Genomic DNA, 25,860 nt, shown 5'->3' with positions numbered 1-25,860 from the left:
TGGGAGGCTGGTCGGAGAAAAGAATTCTGCTTTTTTGTAGTAATCAAACGTTTGAGCACTGTACTGGTTTTCTGAAGTTAAAATTAGGTGATAAAATGAGATAAAATAAAATAATATAAAAACGATAGAGCGATTTAAAATTATAAAAGCGATAGAGCAAAGCGCAGAGCGGTAAGCAAGAGCGTCCGAACAGAGCAGAAAGTCGTCCTGAGCAGAAAGAGCTGAGCAGAAAGTCGTCCTGCTAAGTTGCAGGAAGTCGTCCTGAACAGTAGCTGAGCAGGAAGTCTCCTGCTACACAGGAGAATAGTAAGCACAGATAACAATAAAAACAATCAGCACAAAAATGCATTTCTGAATAAAAAAGTCTTTAGTTCAGCCTTGAAAGTGTCCAGGCTCTGTGCTGCTCTCAGGTCGCTCGGGAGCTGGTTCCAGAGCCGTGGTGCAGCTGAACAAAAAGCTCGGTCCCCCATGGTACGAAGCCTTGTGGTGGGGACCTGAAGAAGCAAGTGTCCTGTTGATCTGAGGGTGCGTGGGGAGGATTTCAAGGTGATGAGTTCTTGTAGATAAGGTGGTGCATGTCCAGTGATACATTTTCGTTTAAGCATGAGGATTTTGTAGTCGAATCCGGAATGAAACAGGGAGCCAGTGCAATGAGTGTAGAATGGGAGTAATGTGATCATATTTTCGGACTCTCATTAGGACTCTGGCAGCGCTATTCTGGAAATATTGAAGCTTCTGGATATTTCTGCCAGACATCCCAATGAAGAGTCCGTTACAGTAGTCCAGCCTTGTAGAAATAAAGGCATGAACAAGTTTCTCTGCATCTGGAAGAGTTAGAAGGGGACGGAGTTTGGAGATGTTTCGAAGATGGTGGAACGTGTTTTTACAAATGTGTTTTATGTGATCATTGAAGGTCAGCTGTGGGTCAAACCAAACCCCTAAGTTTATGACTGAGGAGGAGAAAGTGATGACCTGATTGTCGAAGATGAACTGAGAAATGGGAAAGGAGCGAATCTGATGAGGGGTACCAAAAAGTAATGCCTCAGTTTTACTAGGGTTCAGCTGGAGGAAGTTGCTTTTCATCCATGCCTTTATCTCCTCAAGACACGTGGTGAGTCGTGACATGGCTATGGAGGGGCTTGAGGAAGTATTGATATAAAGTTGCAAGTCATCAGCATAACAATGGAAGGATAGTCCATGTCTGCTGATGATAGAACCAAGTGGTAGCATGTACAGAATGAAGAGTGGGCCGAGAACCGACCCCTGCGGGACACCACATGTAACCGGGAGCATCCTGGACTCACATTCTCCCAATATAACACGCTCAGTCCTGCCAGAGAGGTAGGACTCAAACCACTGCAGTACCGTTCCTGACAGTCCAACTGTGTTGTGGAGGCGGTCCCGGAGGATGGTATGGTCTATTGTGTCAAATGCTGCGGTTAGGTCGAGGAGAATGAGCAGTGATGATGATCCTGAATCAGCAGCCATAAGAAGGTCATTTGTTACCCTGAGCAGGGCTGTTTCGGTACGGTGGCCCGAACGAAAGCCTGATTGAAATATCTCATATAGGTTGTTGTTTTTTAAATGGATATGAAGTTGAGAGGCAGCTTCCTTCTCTAGAACCTTTGACAGAAAGGTGAGATTGGAGATTGGCCTGTAATTTCCCAGGACCTCTGGGTCTAGGGTCATTTTCTTGAGTATTGTACGAATGACAGCATTTTTCAAAGCAAGGGGGACGAAACCAGCTTTGAGAGAGAGATTAACTAACTCAGTGATGATTGGGCTGACACTAGGAATGAATGACTTAAGCAGAACAGTCAGGATGGGATCCAAGATGCAGGTGGATGACTTCATTTTTTTAATGGTTACCTCAATGTGGCTATGCTGAACCTCTGTGAAGTGCGAAATGAATGGCATTTTCCCGGGCAGGGGGTCAGAGGACGGTGGAAACAGGGAGAAAGTGCCAGTTATTGAAGAGCGGATGTTATTGACTTTCGTTCTAAAAAAGTAAATGAAGCTGTTACATCGCTCCACAGTGGTTTCAGTGGATAGAGATGATTTAGGCTTCAAAAAATTGTTTACTGTAGTGAAAAGTTGCTTAGGATTTGCAGTATTTTTATTGATAAGATTGGAGTAAAATTTAGAGCGCTCACCCTTCAAGGACTTAAGATAAGCCTTTTGATGGTCGCGGAAAGCAAGTTTGTGAACAGTTAGACCAGACTGTTTACAGCGGCGTTCCAGGATACGGCCCTCAGTTTTCATTCACCGCAGTTCCTGTGTGAGCCAGGGGGCAGAGAGTTCAAAGCTGACTTCCCGTGTCCTGATGGGAGCATGGAATTCAAAAACACTCCTCAGAGTTGCATTATAGTGCTCCACCAGTCCGTCCACTGTTGCAGAGGCTGGGCAGTTGATAATGTATTGAAGATCTACAGTGATGGAGGTTGGATCAAGCTTTTTCCAGTTACGAAAAGATATTTGGCGCTTGGGTCTGATGATGGGCAGTGAAAATGTAAAGGCCATAGAGACCAATTTGTGGTCAGACACATACAGATCTTTTACCTCCAGAAAGTTCTTAGAGGCCGCGTCAGTAATGACCAGATCTAGCGTGTGGCCCTTGGTGTGCATACATGTTACTGGAGACCAAGACAATCAATTAGACTCAGAAACTCTGTGGCAAGATGACAGGAGGGTGTGTCAATATGGATATTAAAATCACCAAGAATAACAATTTTTGAAATGCGTGCTTTTTCCATGTAGCCATAGCCCAGAGGGCAGGCTTCATTAAGTACTGAGTAGTCCCCTTTTTGTGCCAAGTTTCCACTAGGCACATGAAATCTATGCCTTTATCCAAAATATGGTCATGGATGAGCAGGGATTTATTAGTGAGAGATTGTATGTTGAGTAATTCCATAGTGGCAGGGGACAGAGCTGATGGTGAAAGTCTCTGTAAGCTCCGCAGTACACTGTGATCCACTCCACGTTTTGTATTTCTCCCAGCACTAGAGGCTCTCAGAGGGAGAAGGTGGGGTGCAGGGTTGATATATTTTCCAGGTGCGGCAGTGTTCTGATGACGTCGCTGGTGTGTGACACACGCAGCTGAAGACCAGATAGAGGGAATCGTCGATGTACCATGAAAGTGGTAAACAAAGTTTTTTCGAACACTTCTGTGACAATACTGGGGTTGGCGCAGAATTCCAAGTTGCCCAAGTTGTCTTATGGCTGTAATGCAAAGTGGAGTAGTGTTCCTGTTGAGACTCAGCAGTTGAGAAGTGGAATATTGCAACATCATCATCATGCCGGATGCTGATAACATAAGCCCGGTGGTAATCGCGATCAAGTTGAGCCAGGGCAACAGCAGCAGTCTACCAGCAACAAAGGACACCGGTATGTAATAATTAAAAAGTAAAAAATAAAATAAAACGGGTTAAAATAGATTAAGACAGACTAAAACAGACAGAGAAGCGGCAGCCAGCATGCACACAGTGTACTCTCTCATCCAATATACATCTTATATTAAGCATTAAGCATCTTATGTTAAGCATTAAGGTAAGGTTAGATTTGTGATAAACTGGATGTTTATCGAGCTGATATGAGTGTTTTCATGGCTTGCCTCAAAGGTGCAGTGTGGGATTTTTAGCGACATCTAGCGGTTCGGTTGTGAGTTTGCACCAGGTTTGCACTAAGGGCTCAGCCCACTGCTCACCCCTCCCTTTCGAAGAAGCTACAGTTGCTAAAACGGGACAAACATCTCGTCGGCTGAGACAGCAGAGAATAGCCAGAGTAAGCCAAGAGTGTGTAACATTGTCACTGTTTCTGTACCACAGTCCATTATAAACCACATCATGGATAAAGTTTACGAAGCCATAGTCAGGTGAGGATCAAGGGTTTTAATATATAATTTAATATAATAATAGTAATCAGCGGATTGTCTCACAAACGTAACCAGCAGCACATTTCTCCCGACGTAGCAAACCCATAATACAGTGAGGGAGAAGAACCACATGAAACTATGCAGCTATATATTTTTTCTAACAGGGTAGTAAAAGTTTAGCTGGCTAATATGAGCTGTTACTGTGGACAGTACTGAACTGGTTAAAGCGTAAAGCCTTGTTTACACTCGACGCGTCCGCATGAGCCCAAATGCATGAGCCCAAAAATGACATGACTGTAACAGCACGCGCACCTCCGCATCCCATAGACACCATTTAATAAACACAATAGGCTTTTTCTCTGATTTTGAAAACTCTTTGCGATCGACTTAGATCTCTTACAAGATCGACGGGTTAGTGATTCCTGTAATATACTGTTTTACGGCCAATGACATGTACTAATGACATGTAGCTGATACTAATCAGCTGTCTCACGAACATAACAGCACATTTATCCCCACATAACAAACCCATAACACAGCGAGGGAGAACTAAGTTACTTGAAACAATCCCAACTACATATTTTACACCACTGACAAGGGAAAAGTCACTCACAGAGTTTATGGCTAGCTTCCAGCTTTCTGCTGTGTCTCTTTCAAGGAAGTGATGAAACGCGTTCTGTAGCTCTGTTTGTTCGCTTTCGGCTACGGTAGAAACATGACGTCACAATATGGCGACCTTCATAGAAAGGGATTCCCGTGGTTATGGAGATATAAATGTCTCATTCTAAGGTAATAAAAACATTATGGTTTATTAATCCTCTGGGGACCAACAACACGTCCCCGTGTTTTTATAGTTTTTTTTTTCACACAGCTGCAACATAGACTTAAAATACTCCGTCATAAATGGTCATATAAATAAAATCAATACATGATTATAACCTATAGAGGGTCTTTTCTTTTTTGTGTACACTCTTATTAATATACAAATATACAAAACCTTGTGTTTTTGTAAAATAGATAAATTAAACTTTTAATTTCGCTTTCAGCTCACTCTGTCCCCGCAAAAATCTTTCTGAAACGCGTCCGAAAAAAGAGCTGTAACTCATAAAATACTTGTCACAGAGACACGAAAGAGCTCTCTTTCTGAAGCTGAAATGCTCTTCTTTTAGTCATTTATATATAAAAAAAACTATTCTCAGTTGATGTAATCTGTATGAAAAGAGAGAGATGCCAGTCTTTTCCCTTTCTCCTCGAATGACATGCTAATGTGACCCCGCCCACTGAGACCGGTGCTATTCAAACGCTAATGTTGAGGCAAGCCATGAAAACGCCCACATCGATAAAAACATACAGTTTATTATGGATCTAACGTCGTCCTAACCTTTCGTCTTGCTGCGCAGTGAGGGTATCCTGGAAAAACGTTACCTCAGTTACTCAGTTTCATTTTGAGGAGCAAGGACTCAGCTGATGCAGTAAGTCATTATTCTTAAGTACTTTGTTCTAATCGCGTTATTGAATATTGTCTGTAAACTCCACAAAGACTGTTTAAATCAAACTGACTGTTTAGACTGTTTAGATCAAAATATTCGGTCAACCGGTTAATTAGTTATAATTAGTTGAAGATGGGGTAGGATTGAATAAGCTTATGCTTCTTCCTACTCCTTTTCGGACATGTATAGGTTAAAAAAAAAAAAAAAAAAATTGTTGTTGTTTTTTTTTTTTTTCTTTTTTTTTTTTTATGTATTGTTTGTTTGTTTTTGTTTTGTTTGTTTTTTGTTTTCTACATGTTCGAAATAAAAACTTTTCATTCATTCATTCATTCATAAATATCAAATGCGTGTCTGATAGTGTAACGGTGGCAACCTACTTTATTGGAAATAAATTCCTTAAATTACTCTTAAAGAAATTCGGGCGCCAGGCAGAATTAAATCCACCAAAATCGTTTAATGTAGGCTAATAAATTAACCCAAATCTAACCACCAATTACACAACAATGAAATTTGTTCACCAAAAAAAAAACTACACGCAATAGCTTCAATGACAAATTGTAATATGTAATTGTCACAACAGGAAGAAAAATTCCACAGAGAATAAATGCAAATACACAACTCTCAAAAAAAAAGTTTCATGAGGTGCGTTGTAAGAGATTATAAAAAAAAATACTTAGGCTAGAAATTACTCACACACAAAAAAAAAAATCAATGAGAAAAAAAAATTAAATAAGGCACACTTTTTACACTTTTGGGAGTATACGGGAATAGCTATTTTTTGCTTCTTCGTTTGCGTGTATTTTCAGATGTGTAAGTGTGTGGCGCAAATGGCTCTGCATAGATAAGTTTGAGTTTATAGTCAGTGTAGTGTTTGTCTTTGAAGAGTACCTGAGTTATCAGTCTAGGAAGCACGCAGATGAAGCAAGGAGATCCGAAGACGAACAATGCCTCTTGGTCCACTGAATCCGAACATGCATGCACACAGGTGGCTCTTTCAATACACCACCGGCAGCTTCGGCACGCAGAAACGGACGCTCAGTCAGTAGGCTACACGTCTCAGATGGGAACCGACACTTTTTAGTGTTCACGCCAGACAACGATCCCGCACACTTTACAGGCAGCTTCGGCACGCAGGAACGATCACGCTCCGTCAGTAGTCTCAGTCAGAAGGGAAACGACACTTTCAGCGTTCGCGCCAGACCACGCTCCGTAGGCTACTCAGCAGCAGTAAGCAAAACAAGCGCTCTGCAGTCTCTGCAATAAAGTTCCAAAGGCATATCCAGTGGCAGGTAATCCTGGTTGATTCACTCCGCCGGTGACTAGACTCGATCTGCATGCAGCTTCCTAATTTTTCCCACACTCACTGCACCTCAACACATCATTAACCAACTTCCCTGCACCTTTCACTTCCACTTCCACTTTTATTTGTCCATTTCCGCCGAAGATACTCCACCCCTTCCTTCCGATTGACTCCTGCATTTTTATTTATATAATTAATTTGTGCGGTTCAACCCGAATCCGTCACAATAGGAAGGAATAGACGAATTCACAGACGCTCACGCCGTGCATTAATTCATTTAGCTCCTACATAACATTAGTAAGATAACATTAGTTCTCTTACGAGAGGTTCTCTCGTATTGCGTAAGCTAGCTTACGCTACGGGAAAGATTCATCTTTGCTGAGAAGTTGAAGCCAAAAAATTATTCCATAATTTTGTAATCATTGTCAACGCAGTTCCTCTGAGGCAGACCATGAGCGGGCTAACTAGCAGCTCATTGGTTCGTTCAGAGGGAAATGCACGAGCCTATGGGAGAGCGGCAGGCGCTTGCTCATTACGTCAGAGCCCGCCGAAAGGGGCGTGGCTATAGTGTATAAAAAGGCTCTCCCTAGGCTGTACTTCATTCTTCTTCTCGCTACTTCATCTTTCAAGACTTCATCTTTCATACTACACGCATCCGCTGTCCTGAGAAGAAGCCGTTGCCGTCGAGAAGGCCCCTTCTAGCGAGCTCCGGAGACTGAGGAAGCCGGCTGTCTGCCACATCCAGCCGCCTTGCAAGCTAGCGCCATCCGACGAGAGTATCCTTTCATATTCCATTGTAAAAGAGCTACAAGCGTCTTTTTAAAGATGCCTCGTAATTTCTGTGGCTCCTGCCACTCTCCACTCAAGGACGGAGATCGCCATCCCATCTGCGCTCTTTGCCTCGGACTGGAGCACGGAGAGCTCGCCCTCGCCAACGGAGGATGCGACCACTGCGAAGACCTGCCTCTGTCTTCCCTGCGGGCACGACTGCAGGCGGTCAAGACCGCTCCCGCGCCGCCTCTGACCTCGCCGTGGAAGAAGAAACGCCGCTCTCAGAGGACGCCGGAGCCCACTGCGGATTTATGTGGGCCGCCGTTGCCGCCCCCCCGACCGCTCCCCCTCTCCGCCCCAACCTGACATGCAGTTGCTGCCGAGTGGCTGCTCTGTCGCCTCCGGGGACGCCGCGGAAGAGAGGGACTCTTGTTCGCTGCACGCTTCTGACTCTGAGGACTGATCTTCACTCAGTTCTTCAGCGAGAGAGTCTGCGGGGACCCGCGCCGGGATTGAGGAGGAATTAATGCGTCTCCTCTCACAGGCCACCGAACACCTGGGGCTCGAGTGGTCGCCTCCCCCCAAGCAACCACCGAACCGCATGGATGGTAAATTCCTGCATCGGCGCCCGGCCCCCGCCTGCAACCGGGCTGCACCATTCCTACCGGAACTTCACGTCGAGCTTACGAAGTCCTGGAATGCCCCCCTTTCGGTGCAAAACCGCTCCGACGTGTCCGCCTCGCTGCGCTCGGTGGACGGAGCCGCTGAGAAAGGCTACACAGCCATGCCGCCCGTGGAGGACCTGGTCGCTGCTCACCTTTACCTGCCCTCTGCCAGATGGCGCTCTTCCCCCACTCCTCCGTCGAAAGCGTGCAGAGCGACCTCCACTTTTCACGCTCGCGCTTACGCCGCCGCCGGACAGGCCGCCTCTGCGCTGCACTCTATGTCTGTCCTCCAAGTGCTACAGAGCGACATCTTGTGCGATATGGTGAGGAGCGGTAGGAACCCGCCCACCCTTTCGGATTTGAGGAGCGTGACGGACCTCTCCCTTCGCGCCACAAAAGCTGCCGCACAAGCCCTGGGAAAATGTATGGCCACCCTCTGTGTTACCGAGAGACACTTATGGCTCACGCTCCCCGACTTGGGAGACTCAGAATGCGCCGCGTTTCTCAACGCGCCTATCTCACCGACCGGCCTCTTCGGATCTGGTGTCACGGGCATCGTTGACCGCTTCTCCGAGGTACAGAAAGCCACCCAGGCCATGAACTTGTTCCTGCCCCGCCGCGCTAGCACTTCTGCAGGCCGTTCTCCTCCGCCTCCTGTCAGAACCTCGCCCCAGCGCCCGCCTCAGCAGGCTCATCAACCCCAGCGTAGACAGGGCGGCTGCCCTCGCTCTCGCTCTGACAGCCGCTGCAGACAGCCGCCTCCCCGGGGGCCTCGATCCAAGATCACGCTGAAGCCTGATAAGCAAAAGTCTGCCTAGCACAGCTGGGAAAAAGACGGCTTCCTCTCGCTGCGGCCGGACCGCCATCAAAACTTCGTCCTCTGCTAGTCCCCGACGCCTCGCTGACAACAGTAGTGTTCACCACCACAAACAAGCCGGTTTCCCTGCCCGCTTGCGAGCGACAAAAAGACGTTTTCACAACTACCCAGAGAGTTCTCAAAAAGAGTATGAAAGCCTCATGTGTAAAAAATGTGCCCACAAGCATGTGTTCACGTATACACACAAGCACCATATGTCCCGTGTCTCCCATAGAGCCCAGTCTCACAGAGCGGCTACAGTCAGCTCTAGTATCAGAGAACATAAGCACACCCACGAGCCCATGCGCGTGTCCCCTCTCTGCTCGCTCTGTCTCACGGCCCAAAAACTCCTCTCTGAGTGTAAGTCCCGTTGCCACTCACATTCTAAGCGTGCCCACACCCGGTGTCCAGCCCGCTATGTGCAGCAATCAGGGAAATATTGCCATTCGGCCGCTAGCCGCATGCCTCAAAGCGTGGGAAGCCATCCCAGGCATTTCCCCGTGGGTTCTAAGCATTATAAAGAACGGCTACCTATTACAGTTTTGTCGCCGCCCGCCCCGTTCCCACGTTTGGCTCGAATCCGCTGTCAGCCCGGCAGCTATGAGCACGCTCCGCTCAGAGATAGCGAAGCTGCTGCAGAAGGGCGCAATAGAGAGAGTTCCGCCATGACCGAGTCGGGGTTTTACGGCCATTATTTTCTTGTGCCCAAGAAAGACGGCGGCCTCAGGCCGATCTTAGATCTCAGGTTTTTGAAAAAAAGCACTCATGAGGAGACCGTTCAAAATGCTTACAGTCAGGAAACTCCTCGCGCACGTGCGCCAGGGGGACTGATTCATCTCTCTAGACCTGAAAGACGCCTATTTTCAGATCCAGATAAACCCTCGTCACAGGCCATTCTTACATTTTGCCTTCGAGGGTCAAGTTTATCAATGCTCCGTTCTCCCATTTGGCCTATCCTTAGCACCCCGTACCTTCACGAAGTGCATGGATACAGCGCTCGCCCCCCTGCAGAGTCAGGGGCTGCACATACTAAATTATCTGGATCTGGACGACTGGCTGATTCTGGCACAATCCCAGACGGAGCTTCTGTTGCACCGCGCAGTTCTCCTCAACCATCTGAAAATGTTGGGTCTCTCTGTCAACTGGAAAAAGAGCTCTCTCTCCAGCCCAGTAAAACTATTTCCTTCCTAGGAATAGATTTGAACTCTATCACGATGACGGCTCGCTTATCTACACAGCGGTCACCATGTCCTGATCCGCTCGGACAACATGGCCGTGGTATCCTACATCAACCATCAGGGCGGGGTCAGATCCAGGAATCTCTTCCATCTGACGCGCCACATTCTACTTTGGTCCCAGAGTCACCTGCTCTTGCTCAGAGCGACGCACGTACCGGGCCACCTGAACGACAGCCCAGACATACTGTCCAGGAACCTCGTCTCCCCCGGAGATTGGTCCCTGCAGACCCAAACAGTCCAAACACTGTGGCGCCTATTCGGCAGAGCGGAGATAGATCTCTTCGCGTCAGAAGAGAACGCTCGCTGCCTGATATTTTTTTCGAAGAGCGAGGACGCGTTAGCCCAGACTGGCCTCGCCGCCCGCTCTATGCATTCCCCCCGATCTCTCTGCTACCGCAGGTCATTCAGAGGATCAGGGACACACGCCACCCGGTGCTCCTCATAGCCCTGCGCTGGGAGAATCAGACTTGGTTCCCGGAGCTCACGCAGCTGTCTTAGACAGTCCCGTGGCCCATTGCAATCAGAGCAGATCTCCTCACTCAAGCTCACGGCATAGCCACAGCGCTGAGCGCTTCATGCATGGGTGACCAACGGCTACTCGTCGATTTACCAGAAGGAGTCCTGAACACGATCAAACACGCCAGAGCGGCGTCTACTAGAAAGCTCTATGCTGCAAAATGGTCTGTGTTCTCAAAGTGGTGCACCGACAAAAACTTAGACCCACGGACATGCGAGGTTTTGTCTTTGCTCGTTTTCCTTCAGGAGATGCTGGATAAGGGCAGGTCCCCATCCACTCTAAAGGTTTACGTGGCAGCCGCCGCGGCGTTCGCTGAACCCCGACGCGCCCAGTCGCTGGGCAAAGACGAGCTAATCATCCGCTTCCTCAGTGGAGCCAGAAGGATGAACCCCCCTCGCCCCCCTTCGGTTCCGGTCTGGGATCTTTCTCTAGTTCTCGAAGCTTTGAAAGCCCCTCCATTCGAACCACTCGAGTCCGTGGACCTAAAATATCTCTCGCTAAAAAAAGTTTTTCTGATTGCTCTGGCCTCAGTAAAACGTGTGGGGGACATTCACGCGCTATCATCGAGCGCCGCGTGCCTTGAGTTTGGACCTAATGACTCAGTCGTCATTCTCAAACCTAGACATGGTTATGTTCCAAAAGCTATTGGTACAGGGGTACAAGTTAGGGCACAAGTTATCTCCCTGTCGGCTCTGCTTGCATCCGATAGCAAACGTGACGCCAATCTCCTTTGCCCAGTCCGGGCTCTGAGATTGTACACTACACGCGCTGCCGCGTTCAGAAGCTCGGAGCAGCTGTTCGTGTCATTCGGTGGCCGCACCAAAGGTCTGGCCGCCTCAAAATAGACACTGTCTAGATGGATAGTGGACGCTATCGCCTCTGCTTACGCCTCAAAAGACCTGCCTTGCCCTCTGGGCATCAGGGCTCATTCCACTAGAGGCATGGCCTCATCATGGGCATGGTCCTGCGGAACTTCCATTCACGACATTTGTGTGGCCGCAGGATGGGCCTCCCCGCCAACCTTCTCAGCAAAGATGAATCTTTCCCGTAGCGTAAGCTAGCTTACGCAATACTCGTTCCCTCATCTAGAGAGAACCGAGGTTACGTTAGGTAACCGATTCGTTATGTAAAACCAAAACGAGTGTTTAAATATGATTCGGGTATGTGAACGAACATTCATTTAGTTAGAAAGTTTCTGCTCATATTATTTTCTTTTCAAGATGTTTTAAACTTGAACCTGTAAGGTCCACCCATTGGCCCAAGGACGGAATCCAATGGCTGGGCGAAGGGATAATGCGTGTATGTCTTTTCAGCGCTCCAGTTGAGTTCACTTAATTTATTAGAATTTAGTTTCAATATTGCTTTAGCTCTACGCTTAATCTGACTCCAATTTTTACTGATGATCAAGTTTAGATTGTGTTTCTTATTAGAAAACTATTGATTATAATTTAATTTAGATCTTTGATATGTCTGTGTTTCTTACACTTTCAATTATTCGTTCATTATGGACCCGATGCCGCACAGAGATCACGGTGGCCAGATCGTGTTTCTCACGGACACAAACCTTGTCAGTTCTGTATTTAGTCAGAGGGTGCAGGGTTAACTAATACTTCTTAAGTCGGTTGCCTACTGCTCACACGTACAAAGAATGTAGTTTATTTTAGCAACTTCCATACAACTTGCTAAATCAGTGATAGACAGAAATCAAAAGGTCTTCAGAGGACGTGCCTACTGCTCCATTCACATCTGTGCCTTTAGTTTGACCTATCCTGCAAGATTTGCGGTAGCACCAGCCTCCTATAATTTACTAAAATAATGACGTCAGAATACTCCAGAGTAAATCAAGATGTAACATTTATTTGTCAGGAAAAAATGTATCATGCCAATTCAGAAATAGTAAATACATGACATCAATCACTCAAAGATGATTCTAAAAGTAAGCAATGCATTCCTGACAGAGACACACAGTAGTGTGTGAGTGCTTTCCACCGGGAAAACACTGACACAGCACTGTATGGGGGTTTTCCTGGTTACAGGTTCCCGAAGACTGCTCTGTTACCTAGCCTTAAATACCCAGACCAGAACAAAAGGGTTGTACCAATCGCTTTCAGAGTTTGTTTTGGGTCCATTCCTATACCCCAGGGGGTAACACCTGGTCTCGGGGGAGAGGGGAGATATCTTGAAAAGACATCACCCTTGGAGGAGAACTGGAATCTCCTAAGTTCTCAATCTTTCTCCTATTTCCAATAACTGTAATGAAATGAAGACCATTTTACCAATCGCACTGAGACACTTAAAATGATACCAAACATGAAAAGGGAAAACCTTAGATTCACAAGCAAAAGAACAATAAACACCTATCACCCAAATCTTTATTGGGGCATCTCCCACAACAGAAGAACAGGCGTTGTTTTCTTGTTCTGCCTGTTCTGCTGCTGCAGGAATTAAACAATTTTACCACTCGCGCCAGAAGTATTTATTTTGCCCTTGCATAACACAGCTGGGGGCAGGAGGTTGGTGAGATTTGAATGCCTGAATGAGCCCTGGAGGAGAGAAGATATTGTGCAGAGTCAAGAACCACAACATGGGGGGGAAGATATCGGGTTGTGCCAGTTGTGTGGTGCCCTCTGTCCCTTTGATCTCTTTTACAGATTAGTAAGTTTTTATTGTTTTACTGCAGTTTCGAATTCCTAAATTCAGTCTTAGGAAAGTCCTTCCTTACAGTTTCGACCCCTGGCCCCTTGGGGCAGATTCAGATCAGTTCCTGAGGGGCCACAATTTTATTAAGTCCACTTCTGGTTACAGTTTCCGTAGCGCAGGTACCTTTAAAGGGCTGAGCGCGATGGCCACGTTCGTCGACGTGCGCATTGTGCGGATTAGGCACCTGAAGTAGCAGCACCGGCAGAGTGTGACGAAGAAGATTATTCCACTGGCGAGGACGCATCCACGGAACGTCCAGTCCCACCAGGTGTACGCATACCTCGCTGACCGGGTCGAGGATCTGGACAGGATTTCTGCAGTCTTTCTCGCCAGATTTGCTTCCACTTGAGCTTGGTTCAGATGATACTCGGTCTGTAAGATGATTTCTTGCACCAAGTCCATTGTATTGACCAGAGCTTGAGTACTTTGTTCATAGAAGGTGTCCTCTCACCAGGGAGAAACATCAGTGTCCATTGGAACCCTTCCCAGGATGTTTATCTGTGCCATTGAAAAGTCCTCTTTTACTTCCAAACAGAACGTGTGGTTCGCAGGGCAGGTCAGACCTCCATAGGAGAAGTTCATCTCACTGACGATGCACCACTGTGTGTGAGACACTTGAACAGCATCAGAATGACCCTGCAATAATTCAACAATGATGCATTTGTAGTTCTTGTCAAATTGGGGAAAAGGTTGTTAAACACAAGAACACAAAAGCAAGACATGATGCAGTCATGTCAAAAGTGCGAGTGGTAAATAAGGTCTCTTTCAGAATCATATATTTAGTGGCCAGGTCTCATTTAATCACCAAATTCTTCACCACCACAGTGATGTGGTTGTGGAATTTAGATTGGGTCTGGATAAATTAAGGAAGTGTATCAGAACGTCAACATAACTAGTATATTTACCAGCGGTATGCATAATTAAAATAAATCAAATAATTAATCATGGAACTACACAATTTCATAATTATAAAATTGTCTGCATTAGTTGTTTAAGTGCAAATCATCAATTGAACCTTAAGGTTTTAATATGTTCAGTTAGAGAATGAAATGTACCGGAACAGAGATTTGAACTCTCTAGTTTAACCTTTAAAATCATCCTCTGTGCATTTGATGTACAGGCTAAGTCACACTCAATAGTGCAGGTCTGGCTGGGAATTGTATAGTTGACCAATAGAAATGCCTGCATTTTAGATATGTTTTTATATTTTTTATTGTCATTAGTCATTTGTTGGAAACTAGGGGGCCCTCCTGGTTTGCAACAACTCTAACGACTGGATCATCAACATTTTGTCCAAAGACCAGTTGCATTGATGAACAGGTCTCACTTAGATTTTAAATGTGGAATTTAAAGCAATTGATGTGTGACTATAGCCATGCACATGTTCTTAGCACATCACAGCGTTTACATTCAGGAAGTTGACAAGACTGTACTGCTGTAAAAATGTTTAGAAAGAAATTATTCAAATAATTTCCCTTGTCCTATATGTATGAAGGTGAATGATGTATTGTTTGCATTATGTGAATAATTTTGACCTGAATAGTCCTATGATCTATGCCAGGTAGAGATGTTCTAAGGTTGTCATAGTCATGGGGTGTATTGTGTATGTTTATGCATAGGAGATGGGTGTTGTCTATATCATTATAATCTGTGTTGCATAATTTAGTTCCGGTGCTACACCGGGAGGCCACATAGAGTATAGCTACTTCCGTAGTGTTATAAGGTGTGAGCAGCCCCTTGAAGTTTCTCCACCCATCTCCTACATGTCAAGTTGTGTGTCCTGCTTGATGCAGGCAGGACCAGACCCTTGTGGAATCTGGTTCTGAAGAAAGTCAGTTGTCAGCCTGTAAGGGAATAGACCTAGAGAGAACATCACAGTTTAATCTTGAGCCTTTACACAAACTGCAGTCAAATAGATGGTACCATCTCAATATTTCTTTGATGGCCTAAGCCAGAAGGTTGTTACTGATGGCTTTGATCTGTTAAGATTTTATTCCATTAGAAGAAATTTTGTTTTAGTTTACAACAACATGTATCATGATCATGATCATGTTTCTGCAAAGAAAAGGCCAATTAAACTGAGTGTTAATGGTCAGATCTTACTGCTATTGCAGTTAAACTCACACAGTCTGCTGTGTTGTGAGCAGTAGGACACCCATATCTGCTGGGGAAATCTCTTCACATGCTGCTGTTTATTTACACTAGCCAGATCTGTGTTCAGAGCAATTAGATCACCAGGTGTGGTGCTGTGCTCGTTTGTTTGGCATTTAGAATTTATGGTGCCATTCAAACTCTTGACCATTTAGATCTCTGAGGTCCATAAGGACAGTAGATGACTGATGATTACATTTCACACAACTTTCCTTACATGTCCAGTAACATATATTCCCTGATCAGATCCCATGTGAGCTGATGTTCCCAGAGAGGAATTTAACACTTGCACCACTTTGTTTGTGGTTTTGTTGCAAGAGAACATTAAAACTTGTATCTCCCCTTGTTACTGGGTTAAAGATCTATTAGATCAAAATGATATTATCCTGTGGCTTTGGATGGACTTTCAAGACATGTCAATCAAGTTGATCATTTTAGTTGGTACATACTGGACATTGTAATTTTCCTCATTAAAGATTCTTGCACAAATAAAAGGTTAAGAAGTTCTTTCTCACTATTTTTTTCTTTTCAGTTTTCTTTCTTAACAATCCTTTCTCTAACCATCCATTGTCTCCTTCTTCACCCCATTTCAACACTAGTAGTGTTCCTGCCATCTTACTCCCTACATGCACATTCCCTCTTCCTACATTCTGATTCTTTTCATTCTTCTTCAACATCCTTTCTTCTTCTAAACCAATGCTGAATCATCAAGAGATTAAAGCCATTCCTGGACATTAGTATAACATATATTATATCTGGTCATAATATAATTTATATTCTAGAAAATTGTATAAATCAAAACTAATTTTATTTGCTGGTGTCTGGGGTCTCTTCTGAGTAAATGTCCATACTGACTTGTTATCTTCTCCCTGATCTTTTAGAAGGCATTTGGCCCTGCAGCTCCAGTTGTGCTGCCATGAGCATTGTGTGCACAGCAACAAACTAAGCTGGAAAGCTATAGCTGATACGGTAAACATTCAATGCACTGCAAGCACTGAGAGAACCATGGGTCAAATCATTGCTCACTTTAAAAATTTCTGTGCATACAATATAGAATTGGACACAATTATTATCTTGTTTTAGGCCGAGATTTTATCAATTGCATTCTATTAAGAATCCATTTGAATATGAAAAAATGGTTGGACAAAGGGGTCTGATTGAGGGTGCCATTGTTTTTGGCTTGTTACTTTTGTCAGTGTCTTTTGAGACCTCTGAAAACATACAAGAGCACAGCGATTGCAAAGTATGATTTAATATCAAATTAAAAGCTATGTTTTATAAGACTGTGCCTTAAATGGTGTTGTTTAAACCATATTTTGGGACATCAGTCATGCATTTTTTAGCATTCTTGTAAGATTTTCAAAAAATAACGATTAATTTGATGTAATTCATTCTTTGTCTAACTTCCCTCATGGGACAAGAACCAGCTGTGCATGGGTGAAACGATCAGGCCTGGCTACAAGCCTTTTAGTGACACACTAATCATTATATGTATTAGTTTTAACAGTTTGCATATTCTTTTGAATTTCAGTCACTAGGACTTCTGTATGGCAGCTGTTCTCTAGGACTGAGAGGTCATTTTCCCAGATCATTTCTTTTGAAATATTCAAATTTCATTGCACTGTTTAGTCCAACTTTTCATTTTGCACACAAATGATTCAAGTGAGATATTTTTACTTGTTACATTTTAGATCATCAAATCACAAGACCTTTTCACAAGTCAGCATGATCATTTTCTTACTTCAATGTTGCAATCTTGTTGCAGCACACAAATTAATCAAATTACATATTTACCCTCAGATTTTTAAGTTTTTAGTTTACATCCCTCTGTTGAGTACCAGGATAAAATTTGAATGAAATTATTCCAATTTTGGTTTCATCTCTTGTTGCGTGGGCAAACAAGGGTTATTTAAAGTTAAAGCAAGGGATATCATTTCTCATCTACGCTGCTGCTATCATGTCCCTAGCATGTGGTTTCATTAATTCTCAAGCCCCACCGGATTTTGCGTTCTCCGGTCTAACTGGGTATGCCGACCCATTCTACAAATGTGTCTATATGAGGTGCGTCTGCATGTTCCCTCAACACTTCTAAAAGGCAAAAAGAATTGACTTACCACAACAGCTGGAGAAAGAGAAGGAGATCAAACCTCTTACTAGTTGCAAGTTCCAATATTTTGCTGAAAAGACACTCGCAATCTGGAGATCACGGAGGGCCTGTCACCACTTTGTAAGGTCCACCCATTGGCCCAAGGACGGAATCCAATGGCTGGGCGAAGGGATAATGCGTGTATGTCTTTTCAGCGCTCCAGTTGAGTTCACTTAATTTATTAGAATTTAGTTTCAATATTGCTTTAGCTCTACGCTTAATCTGACTCCAATTTTTACTGATGATCAAGTTTAGATTGTGTTTCTTATTAGAAAACTATTGATTATAATTTAATTTAGATCTTTGATATGTCTGTGTTTCTTACACTTTCAATTATTCGTTCATTATGGACCCGATGCCGCACAGAGATCACGGTGGCCAGATCGTGTTTCTCACGGACACAAACCTTGTCAGTTCTGTATTTAGTCAGAGGGTGCAGGGTTAACTAATACTTCTTAAGTCGGTTGCCTACTGCTCACACGTACAAAGAATGTAGTTTATTTTAGCAACTTCCATACAACTTGCTAAATCAGTGATAGACAGAAATCAAAAGGTCTTCAGAGGACGTGCCTACTGCTCCATTCACATCTGTGCCTTTAGTTTGACCTATCCTGCAAGATTTGCGGTAGCACCAGCCTCCTATAATTTACTAAAATAATGACGTCAGAATACTCCAGAGTAAATCAAGATGTAACATTTATTTGTCAGGAAAAAATGTATCATGCCAATTCAGAAATAGTAAATACATGACATCAATCACTCAAAGATGATTCTAAAAGTAAGCAATGCATTCCTGACAGAGACACACAGTAGTGTGTGAGTGCTTTCCACCGGGAAAACACTGACACAGCACTGTATGGGGGTTTTCCTGGTTACAGGTTCCCGAAGACTGCTCTGTTACCTAGCCTTAAATACCCAGACCAGAACAAAAGGGTTGTACCAATCGCTTTCAGAGTTTGTTTTGGGTCCATTCCTATACCCCAGGGGGTAACACCTGGTCTCGGGGGAGAGGGGAGATATCTTGAAAAGACATCACCCTTGGAGGAGAACTGGAATCTCCTAAGTTCTCAATCTTTCTCCTATTTCCAATAACTGTAATGAAATGAAGACCATTTTACCAATCGCACTGAGACACTTAAAATGATACCAAACATGAAAAGGGAAAACCTTAGATTCACAAGCAAAAGAACAATAAACACCTATCACCCAAATCTTTATTGGGGCATCTCCCACAACAGAAGAACAGGCGTTGTTTTCTTGTTCTGCCTGTTCTGCTGCTGCAGGAATTAAACAATTTTACCACTCGCGCCAGAAGTATTTATTTTGCCCTTGCATAACACAGCTGGGGGCAGGAGGTTGGTGAGATTTGAATGCCTGAATGAGCCCTGGAGGAGAGAAGATATTGTGCAGAGTCAAGAACCACAACATGGGGGGGAAGATATCGGGTTGTGCCAGTTGTGTGGTGCCCTCTGTCCCTTTGATCTCTTTTACAGATTAGTAAGTTTTTATTGTTTTACTGCAGTTTCGAATTCCTAAATTCAGTCTTAGGAAAGTCCTTCCTTACAAACCAAACATTTCTACAAAACGGCCCATAACCTATTTGACCAGGATTTGTTTCCAGGTATGACTAAAAATGGGTTTTGACTTTCATTTATACTTTGATTTTATATTTATATGAAGAGTTTAGATGCAAAAGCCTCTGTGCCATTTGAAATTTTTTTCTATAATGATCATTTTTAGAATTATCATTTTTATCAAGCTTTTATAATTAAGTTCAGTAATTTCACTTAAATTGCAATGAAGACTACCTATTAATTGTCATTTAAGTGAAATTACTGAACTTAAATATACAAGCTTGTTAAAAATGATCATTCTAGAAGAACATTTCAAATAGCACTTAGAGGCTTTTGAACTTCGCATATATATATATATATATATATATATATATATATATATATATATATATATATATATATATATATATATATATATATATGTTGTCCTTTCAATTTTTTCTTGTCTGACTCACCTGAATGAAAGGCTCATTATTATGCGTGTCTTTGTCTCTCAGGTGAGAATCACCTAATTATTCATGATGGGGCTGGCTTGTTCACGCCCATTCGCATATTGCCTTGGCAAAAAAAATAAATAAACGTTTTTCACAATATAACCCAATTCACAGTTTTATGTGAACGATTAGGAGGATGATTTTCAGATCATTGTGAAGAAAAAACCCTAAGCAACAACATCAATTAGTCAAAAGTCTTGTGGACACATATTTAGTATGTGTTTTGTGACCTTATTTCAGAAACTTTCATTTTTAATTTTTACAATAACCACGCATAAACAATATTCTCTCAAAAGTACAAACATGTTGCTCATAAGTTATTGTTGCCCTGTTTCTGCTAAATATAGTGGAATTTCACCTTTGCCATTAATATGTTTATAAGCAGCTGAAAAAATACAGATGTCAGGGCATGTCAGAACATTCCAAGGAGGCCAAATAGCCCTTGGTCCCCAGAGGGTTAAGCAAGTTCTTTATATACTACTGAAAGCATAGTTATGGATGTCATATTGCATTTCGGTTTATAGATACTCAATTTTTTTACACATTGCACCTTCAACATTAGCGTTTGAATAGCGTGAGCTCTCAGTGGGCATGGACACATTAACACGTCATCCGCTATAATTAGGTGAAAGGAAAAAGACTGACATCTCTCTCTTTTCATACAGATTACATCAACTGAGAATAGTAGTTTTTTATATAAATTCATTTAAAAGAAGAGAATTTCACTTTCATGTCTCTGTGACAAGTATTTACTGAGTTGCAGTTCATTTTTCAGATGCATTTCAGAAAGATTTTTGCGGAGACAGAGTGAGCTGAAAACACACCCTGTTTATTTCATTTGTTTTACAAAAAAACAAGGTTTTGATGTTAATAAGAGTGTACACAAAAAAGAAGACCTCTATAGTTTATAATCATGTATTGATTTTATTTATATGACCATTAATGACTTAGTATTTTAAGTCTAGGTTGCAGCTATGTGAAAAAAAAAAAAACCCAGTATAACGCGGCGGCGTGTTACTTGACCTCAGGGGGTTAACTTCGTTTTAATTGGAAACCCAATCAGTCGACTGAAAGGGAACGTCTCGGTTACGTATGTAACCCTCATTTCCTGAAGGAGGGAACGGAGACGTAGTCCCGTCGGCCACTATTGCTGGATCACCATTGACTCAGATTTACGCTCGGCTCCTCAGCGAAAAACAACTAGTGTGTGCATCCACTTCCATATTTATACCCACGCCATGGGGGCGGAGTGAGTAATGCATTTCACGCACACCAATTGCATTGGCTCATTTTAATAGTACTTGTAGATGACAGGCTCTATTAACCTGGTAATACCAGACTCTGCTACTTCACTTTGCTTCGTAGACAGAGTCTGGAATGGCATAATAGAGAAGTGTTTTCTCTATCGCAAGGGGGCGCTTCTCTGAAGTTTAAAATCATTGGTTACCCGTAAGCCAATCAGATAAGTTTATTTATGACGTATGTTATGCACCGACACGGCCGCATCGAGACATTATGCATCGAACTCAAATCTATGATCGAACTTCCACTGTAAACAGGGAGCGGCGCTTTTGTAAGGACTGCAAAATGTGTGCCAACCGGGAATGAACATCACAAACTAGGTTATATGAATTACTGAGTTGCGGCCACCCCGCAGCGCCGCGAGGGCGAAACCGAGCCGCTGCTCTCGCGAGTCATGAATAGCAAGTTCATTTTACTGATTTTCTGAGTCATTCGAGTCATTTCGTTTATTTAAGTGGCTTAATGTTATAATTTTAACAGCCAAATTCCCCGATCACATCCACCTACGCAATGTTGATCATATTCTTAATTAAGAAATCATAATGCAGTAAAAAATGATTTACAGGGAACATAAATAATCACTTTACCTTCCGAGTCTTACGTTCATTTGTCACGTGACATACACAATGAACAGATCGTTCATGAATCACATATCTGGGACTAATGCAGCAGGATGTCGAAACGAAATATGGTGGATTATTATTATGAAAATAATAATATGATAATAAGAGCGCACCAGGAGCGTTCACAGCCGAGGAGACCGACTCTCTTGTCCCTGCCTTAAAAGATGGAGAACTGACGTTGAATGGGGGTAAGTTATGTCCATATAGTTATGCATAGTTATGGCCAAAATTGGGTAGCCTAAATGCCTAAGCTTGAAGTGTTAATATTTTTCCTTGTTATAATGATTTGCAAAAATAAAAACGGCTGCATATCTGTGTTGATGAGATAATCAAAAGTGTATGCGCGTTGTGCAAGCTACATAATGGCCAAGCATGCTGGTTGCAAATAGAGGGGCAGCAAAATTGTTTTTTGCCTAGAGCGGCAGAAGTGCATGCGCCGGTCCTAGCTGTAAACACTGATGATGTGAGCGAAATACCGGAGTGAACATGGGTGTAAACGACCTTTGCTTCAGTTTGAAAAACCCCGGAATGTTCTCCATAACAGAGCGAATAGCATCCCGTGTCTTGTTTCACATTTCTGCGGTTGTTTCGGTTTTCGATTTCTCTAACCTACAATGTAAACTCGGCGCTTAGCGTCTACGTAACGGCTCTCAGCCCGCCCTCTGTTTGTTGATTGGCCGGCTGTTTTCAGGCCGGTGGAAAACTGAAAGATAGGCCGCTATCTCAGACTGACTACAGGAGCGAAATGAAATTAGCGGAAGTAGGAAGTCTGACGTAGTCAGGCTAAGGCTCTATAAGCATGATCCCAATCAGTCGACACGTCGACTACTTCTCTGTTCCCTCCTTCAGGGAACGAGGGTTACATAACCGAGACATTCTGTTCAGTCCCTTGTCGGTTATTGTTTGTGTGATGATGTGAAGTTTGTCATTGTTTTAAAATACTTTGCATCCATCACCATCTCCTTCATTGTGCGCCTTTCTACAGACACTAGACGCATTACAATAGCTTCCCCATAATAAAAAAGTAAGATTGTTGCCTACCATAATAGTAGAATAAATACCTCTTAGTTCTAAAATACTTACAGTATAAATTAGTTAATTTTCCTGCTTGTTACTGGGGTGGGGTAACAATCTATTAAAAGATTTTAATAACGTAATATTGACGGAACACAAAAGACGGAACTCTGAAGCTCGGAAGTGCAGTACCCGGACTGTCTGTGGCATGCACATATGGCTGAGCGTGAAATCCAAACACCCTCCTTGTTAAAAGCTGACGTGTGGAAATATTTTGTAAGCTTTGTAGAATAAAACTAAAATATTTCAGAAACACAACAAATATGAGAAGTCATATAACACGTTTCCACCCAGAGGAGGAAAAACACTTGGCTGTACCGGTTGGTTTTATATTATTATTTTACTACTACAATTAGGCTGCTAGTTCAGGCACACATTTATTTTCCTGTTGGTTCTTTGCAATGTTAATACAATATATTGTACGTTAATTCTTTATGGGTCATTACTTTGTACTTTTAAAGCAAAGTATTTATAGTCACACACTCTGTTACGTGCAGAGGAACGAAGGCAAAGGTGAGGATCTAAATGCAGGAACTTTTAATGAAATTAAAATAAATACTAACTAATTAGAACAAAGGAACAAAACCACGAGGAAACAAAAGCAACCATAACATGTACAACAACTGACAAACTAACAAGTGAAACACAAGGGCTATAAATACACAGACAAACAGGCTAAACAAGGTAACAAGGGGGCGGGGCTAATCAGAAACACCTGGGGAGACTAATCAACAAAACGGGAAACAGCTGAACATGAAAAGACAGGGAACCACAAACATGAATCGTGACATAGCCCTCCCCCAAAGAGCGGCTTCCAGACGCTCAAAAAAACAAAACTGTTCAGGTGGGAGGTGGAGCGGAGGCAGATCTGGGGGGCGGGATGGAGGGCCAGGTCCGTGGAGCAGAAAAGGAACAGAGCGGATCAGGCTGTGCAGGCGGCCAGGGCGGTGAAGACTCCTCGGGCGGCCACGGCGGTGAAGACCCCTCGGGCGGCCACGGTGGTGAAGACCAGAAGAAAAACTGGCTTTTTACTTGACGTGCTCGCCACTGTACTATTATTTGAAATGACAGGGACTCAGTGTAATTTCTCAGAGGAATTTCCTCTAAACCACCATGAAGCAGTGGCGAGAAGACATAAGGCCATTGCATACTGAGTCCAAAATTTTCGCATGTGTTTTTTTTCGTGTTCGTCAGCCTAAAAATTTGTCACGCACAGAAACCTTGCACACTGAGTCCGAAAAAAAATGCACAACAATACAAAATGGATTCGTCAAGCAGTGAGGATGATTTTGTTGCCATCTCTCTTCAAAGAGAAGAAAGAGAAAATTTTGGGTCCATCTAATACTGAAATTTCACCAAGAGGAAGGAGAGTTCCACCTCCTTATCAAGGAGTTGCGAATTTATCCCGATCGATTCAAAATTTACTTCAGATTGTCAGTGGAACATTTTGATGCTTTGCTTTGATTCTGGAGCAACATATTAAAAAGAAGATCACCAATTTCTGTGAACCAATCAATCCTGAACAGAGACTGGCAGTATGTCTAAGGTGTGGTTACAGACATACACACACACACACACACACACACACAACCCGGCGGAAGCACTGGGCAGACGGAACAGCTGTATAGGCTACAGGTTATATATTGTACCCACATTAGTTATCGAATTGGCTGCTCAATCACACCTTAGTCGATCCGAAATTTCGATCTGATTGAAAGGGGAGGTTTATTCCTTTTCTAATCCGATCGAGAGAACATATAAACACTTGATCAAATTGAAAATCGAAACTGAAAGGACTGTGCATGTGCAATGATGTGTGGAACAAGCTCCCCCCGGCCCTGAATTGTCAAAAACCTCTCAAAATGCTGTCTGTGGATGCGAAAAACGCAGAAAATCTAACCCAATTTTTTTTGACGGACGAAAGTTTCCGAGGCAGTGTGCAAGCGTGATTGACATAACGTGAGGTAGAATTTTTTTTTTTTAAATGCGAAAATTTTGGATGCGAATTTCAAACTCGGTGTGCAATGGCCTATAAGATGCATGTGAAGATGTTTGTTTTTTATTACACTTCACCAAACCCAAGCTACAAAACTGTGAATTGTGTGAAACCCAGTTAACTTTATTTACTGAGATTATTACTTGTGACATTAGAATAAAATATATGGACATGTAAACATACGTATAATACTAAATCAAACAACATTCTCTGAAATCTTTTCAATTTTTAAACTTTTTAAACATTTGCATTTAATTTCATGAACATTTTTATTAAACATGGACCTTTATTTTCATCGAAAAGGCTTATTTCTGCTTTTTTAAGATAATTTTGTAAATGTAGAGAAGCGCAAAATGGGTGCCAGTATACACTCACTGGCCACTTTATTAGGTACCCCATGCTAGTAACGGGTTGGACCCCCTTTTGCCTTCAGAACTGCCTCAATTCTTCGTGGCATAGATTCAACAAGGTGCTGGAAGCATTCCTCAGGGAGTTTGGTCCATATTGACATGATGGCATCACACAGTTGCCGCAGATTTGTCGGCTGCACATCCATGATGCGAATCTCCCGTTCCACCACATCCCAAAGATGCTCTATTGGATTGAGATCTGGTGACTGTGGAGGCCATTTGAGTACAGCGAACTCATTGTCATGTTCAAGAAACCAGTCTGAGATGATTCCAGCTTTATGACATGGCGCATTATCCTGCTGAAAGTAGCCATCAGAAGTTGGGTACATTGTGGTCATAAAGGGATGGACATGGTCAGCAACAATACTCAGGTAGGCTGTGGCGTTGCAACGATGCTCAATTGGTACCAAGGGGCCCAAAGAGTGCCAAGAAAATATTCCCCACACCATGACACCACCACCACCAGCCTGAACCGTTGATACAAGGCAGGATGGATCCATGCTTTCATGTTGTAGACGCCAAATTCTGACCCTACCATCCGAATGTCGCAGCAGAAATCGAGACTCATCAGACCAGGCAACGTTTTTCCAATCTTCTATTGTCCAATTTCGATGAGCTTGTGCAAATTGTAGCCTCAGTTTCCTGTTCTTAGCTGAAAGGAGTGGCACCCGGTGTGGTCTTC

At 43.3% G+C, this 25,860-nt stretch overlaps 1 protein-coding gene and 1 pseudogene across 3 annotated transcripts in view; one reads left to right on the top strand and one right to left on the bottom strand.

Annotated features, from left to right (window-relative positions):
- The window catches only part of LOC120466956 (uncharacterized), an 81,457-nt gene that overhangs the window by 37,408 nt on the left and 18,189 nt on the right, over positions 1-25,860 (top strand). The window lies entirely within an intron of this gene.
- LOC148977664 (uncharacterized) lies at positions 13,327-15,710 on the bottom strand (annotated as a pseudogene).

This window comes from Pimephales promelas, chromosome 8, assembly GCF_988280905.1.
Source record: "Pimephales promelas chromosome 8, fPimPro1.hap1.1, whole genome shotgun sequence".
NCBI classification, from domain to species: Eukaryota; Metazoa; Chordata; class Actinopteri; order Cypriniformes; family Leuciscidae; genus Pimephales; species Pimephales promelas.
Note: the sequence above shows the minus strand (reverse complement) of the source record. Positions and strands in the feature narration are given on the sequence as shown.